Genomic DNA, 5,594 nt, shown 5'->3' on the forward strand with positions numbered 1-5,594 from the left:
CTTTAATTGATTCAAAACCAATTTTTTGGATGGGATGTCGGTCCATTGCAGGGCACACAGGCACAACCCTACACTCTCACAGCAGGGCCAATATCCCCAGAAGCCAATTAACCCACCAGCATGCTTTGGACTGTGGGAGGAAACTGGAGGACCTGGAGGAGACCCACGTGAACACGGGGAGAACATACAGACTCCACACGGTGAGCACTGAAGCCAGCACACTCATGCTGCCCTAGTTCTATTCAGTTCAGTTCAATTCAATGCGACTCGTTGATTTCCCCTGGAGGGCACCTGTTTTACTGCAGAGTCCAACACAATGTTATAACAAAAGCAAATATCACCAATGAAGAATTTAGGAGGACAGTATTTCAGGAGATAAGAGAGTTACTCATTGCTTAACTTTAAAGACAAAGAAGTTCTATCAATTCTGAATATCATGAACATTTACGTTTGAGAATTAACCCTAAAAGAGTAGTTTCTCGAAACAAGGATTACATTATACCTAACGAAAGTAAACTTTAACTCACTAAAAACTGAAAAAAATCTATTTTTATCTTGGCACAAACCACTGAAAAGGTGTGTGTATTCACTGTGCGTAACCAATTACAAACCACGGATATTGCACTAGAGGGAATGTTTTGACCATTGAACATTCCTGAAAATTACTTTCATTACTGCGTGAATCTGTGTGCTCTGCAACCTTTAATTTAGGAATAAGGTTATTATTTATCTGCATTTAATGGCCAAGTGCAGGCAAAGTAACCACAACTTTAATACACACAACAGAAATAGACAGCCTTCGGGGCTTTTCACCCCCAGTGTAAAATGAAACCCGTTAGCTTTTCGGGCTGGAGTGGTACAGACTCACAGCACAGGGTTCCCCTGGGGCTGTTGACTTCCTGCATGCAGAGCAACTGCACACACAGCCAGCAGCCAGCAGCTGTCCAAACAAGAGCTTTTTTAATATTTGACTACGGGTTTCAACTGTCAAGGTGCCAGGGCTCTCTTTCTAAACTCTGGGAAAGATTATGATTCACTATCAATTTCTTGTTTAATTTTAAAAATAGCAATAACCTCTTTTTCCCCAGACCTTTAAGTGATCAATGATTTCAGCCAGTAATCCTTTCTATGTGTGTCACACACATTACTCTATGTTTGATTATTTCTTAAAACTCTGTATGCAGAATAAACTCATGTATGAGTTGAAGAAGCAAAAGGCATACATTTAAATGAGCAATGTTTAGATGTACATAAAGTCCCCTTTCTGCAATCTAGACATCTGATAAAACCACTCACTCTTCCTTTGGTAATTAATTTCTTAACTGTTGCATAAAAACAGTTTTATGATAAATTTTCTACTGTTGGTTCTGCATCAAAGTCTGTCTTCACAGCAACACTTCTAATATTGAACATTTAACATTTAACAACAGCTGAAAATATCAGGCTCCTAATTCATCTGCTTTAGATTATTGTTGGTTTCAAAACAGATTCATCACTACTTTATGACGAGATTCCAGAAAATGCCTGGCATCCAAAATGCTTATTAGAAACTGCAATGTTTCAAAAATGTCAATGCAGACCACATGTTGACAGTAAGCCACTGCATTTGTTAATATGATAGGGCTTTACTCTGTTGAATGCTGTTGTGATATGACAGACACACTAAAAGTATAATGATTTTGTTATTGTTTCTGATGATCCATCTCAGCAGAAATACTGATGACTCAGTTTCATCACCATTTTCAAAGTGACTGATGTCCCACAGACTGTGGGTTAAAAGACCCAACAACAGCTTACAAAGCCACACTGTAGAGGCGGAGAGACCGGGAGAGACTGGAACAGATCTCAGGTTGGTTGGATGATGAGATACAATTGTTTACTGTACAGGAAACGTAACATTTACCAAAACATTTTGTTATGTTCATAAAAAGACAAACTACACTTTCTAGCCACTGCTAGGAAGCCGTATTAAATGACCAGACTTCTTTGGTGGCAGACAGTGCCGGGATTGACTGTTTCAACACCTTCCTGTCCCCAGCAATCCCCAGATCTCAAAGCAACTATAAACCAGTGGAACTTTTACTCCTGGACCAGTGCTCTCCACCTCGCCACAAGCCCAAGGTGCCCGAATTCACAGGTCCCAACTTAAAATTCCAAAAATGTATCCAGCACAAAGGAAAATAAATGTGTTGCACAAAGTGCAGATATGACTGTCTGCTGCCATATTTAAATGCAATTACACTTGTTTATCACAATAAATCAATTAACAAAGTAAAGCAGCCCTGCTGGCCTGTCAACCACTATATAGTACAAAGGTATTACTACCAAATGCACAGACAAATTTGCTGCAAAGCCCAAGAACCTGTGTGCTGGTGCCATTGTATAAGCAGGGGAAAGTTACCCTGAAGAAACAAATTAGCCATGACAGTTTCCTTCTCTTTCCTGTGTCATGGAACATCATGGGCAAGCTAATTAACAGGTAAAACAATTTTTCAACCCAACTGAATACATAATCATCACAACCCTTAAGACTAATTCCTCCTGGAGTAGACCCTGGTGCAAAGACTGGGGTGGATCTAGGCCACATCCTATACAGGCTGCTCCTGCTTGTGCAGTGGCCTAACACATTAATCAATTAAGGTTTTAACAGTAAATCTTTGTGAGACTTTATATATCAGCATTATGTACAGCACAGCAGACATCAATGGTAAAGGCTACTACCACTACTACTACTAATTCTTTACACTTATATAGCACTTTTCTGGACACTCCACTCAAAGCGCTTTACAGGTAATGGGGATCCCCTCCACCCCCACCAGTGTGCAGCCCCACCTGGGTGATGCGCCAGTCCGCTCCCCACACACCAGCTCTCAGTGGGAGGAGAGCAGAGTGATGAAGCCAGTTCAGAGATGGGGATTATTAGGAGACCATGACTGGTAAAGACCAGGGGGAAATGTGGACAGGACACCGGGGTTACACCCCTACTCTTCTCGAGAAACACCTTGGGATTCTTAATGACCACAGAGATTCAGGACCTCGGTTTACGCCTCATCTGAAGGACGGCACCTTTTTACAGTATAGTGTCCCCGTCACCATAATGGGGCATTGGGACCCACACAGACCCACACAATCTAGCCTCTGCAATAAGAACAGAACAGAATTTTTCATTTCAAGAAATTATTAGAGACTTCATGAATGAGTGTTACGATAGAAATAAACAATGAGTCCACATTGTTCAAAATTTCTGACTGATTTGCAGAACTTCCTAACTACACTACAAGCAGGCCACATTAAATTAATTAAAATCATAAAGCACGTTTCACTTCGAAGAATCCCAGTAATGAACTGCGCAGCAGATCAGGTAAGTCACATTTTCCACTGGGTAGCAAAGGTGCTTGTAGTCTGAAGAGAAAAACAAGCTCATGTGACCCATTACGAGAGAGAACCGCAAACCCACAGGATGTTGCATGGTTACAGTTAACACACAAACGAGCAGAAGAGCCGAAAGCTGACACTCAGACATAAACAAAAGAAAAATGATTACAAACACAGCTATCATAATATTAAATACAAAATAGAATTGAACACAGGACCTACATATTCCAAGCAAATGAAGATCCACCGTTTAAGATGATTGATTTTGCACAACTTTGGATCTATTTTGTTTCTGAGGATCTCCTGGACACTTCCCGGGATCCTGGGTGAATGTCCCTGTATACCAACTGAATAACAAAGGCAATGGTAGTGCAATACTGCAATGAGGAGGACTGGAGCACAGGTGAAGTACGCCTGCTCTGGGAGAAGCCAGCACTGTGAACAGCAGTTTGTTTTTATTCACATACAGGGTCTGCTTAGAGCATTCACCAAAATGTAAGCTTTTCTTTATCCAGAGGAACAAGTAATAGGTTTATTCCGTGCTGAAAAAAAAGAAGAAAGAGAACACAACGTTTCGGCCGTGGAGCCTTCTTCAGGTGTGAGGTGTCAGGTGTGACACCTTCTTCAGGTGTTTTCTTTATCCGTGTGTGTATAATTTACAGGTGTGATTCAGGTCACTAACCTTCTGGTAATGGAAAAGAAGTAGGACCCATGTGTTAAAAAGAGATTTTAAAAGTACTATTAAAGATTCAGTGAACAAAACACTGTGCAATAAATATGCCTACATCATATTCACGATCAGCCAAAAAAGACAATCAGACTTAGATTTAGAGTTTAAAGAGTTTAAAATGTACTTTAGTCTCATATATTGTAGCCAATAACACCTCATTATTTAAGAGCTCTCCAACACTGTATAGAGCAAACTGATAAGCCCTTCATTAAATCTACTCGACAGTTCTCAGAGAATCTAGAATTTCCGGGAATGTCTTCAGGTGTCCATGACAGCATTGTTTGTGCGATTGTTTTGAAAGCAACAAGTGCTGGTATGAGACGTCTGTGGTCTCCTGGTACAGGTATTGAGAAGCAGAAAGTACTGGCCGTGCGCAGTGAAGAGAGAGAGGCAGATAAAATCGGTGATGAAGTAGAAGGGTAATTCCACAGCTCTCGTTTTCTCAGGGACATAAACCCCTCCATCGGGTCTGTGTCAGAGGAGGCTGGTATTCCCCAGAGAACTGCAGCCTCTTTTTCAAAAGGGCCGAGGAACCCCCTATCGGTTCTGTATTGATCTCTGAGCAACAGGGAGTTCCCGCCCTCGCAGGTAACCACAACCCCAGAGCAATGGAAACACTGACAGCCAGCAGCAGCGAAGAGTGAAAATGGAAGTGCTGCAGTGTTTGTTTTTGAGCTGATAGTTGTTTTGTCTTCAAAATTCTGGGGTATTCATGTGAGGAGTACAACAACAATAAGAAATAATAAGAAATGTTCCCAAGAAATATTTGAGAAAAGGCTAATTGTGTCTCACCTATAATTATAGTAGAGATTATAAAGTGGCAATCGAGAAAGATTTGTGAGACATTTCTTTATCACTCAGGAATGACCAGTAAAATAGCAAACAAATCTGAAGATAATCTGTCTGCAGAACCTACCACAACCAACACAATTGCTGGAACCAGCAGCCCTGGTCTGGCATTCAACCTCATCAATAAAAAACACAGATGGACTTATCATTTATTTAATCAACACAAGTTACCTTTTTAACAAAGCCTCTCCATTCTCTCCCTATTTAAACCTGCCTATATTGCGAACAGTGCTATGCCCCTTCAGAACGAGGGTAGCAGTTCCCTGTTCTGCTACAAAGCTCTGCTCTACAAAGGCTTGCCACACAGATATAAGAAGGACAGAAAGACAGATGGAGGGTGCTGGAATAGCTATGACATTTTCCAGATGGAGGCCTTTCTCTAAATCCACACAATTCTTAATCAGATGTTGTCTGAACAACTACATCGTATTCCGTTGTACTGCTAGAAACACTAAATCCTGGCATATCTAGTCAGTCACCACAATTCCGAAATCGTTCATCTTTGCAAACAGATCAAAGTAAAGGAGGGCAGAGCACATCACTCAACCCGACATTCCAACAAATCATTGGTGTATTTAGCACTGAAAACAGCAAGTATCTCAAACAGTTCTCTGATTAAAGTCACAGCCTTTCAAAACAC

Source organism: Atractosteus spatula, chromosome 3, assembly GCF_055471065.1.
Source record: "Atractosteus spatula isolate fAtrSpa1 chromosome 3, fAtrSpa1.hap1, whole genome shotgun sequence".
NCBI classification, from domain to species: Eukaryota; Metazoa; Chordata; class Actinopteri; order Semionotiformes; family Lepisosteidae; genus Atractosteus; species Atractosteus spatula.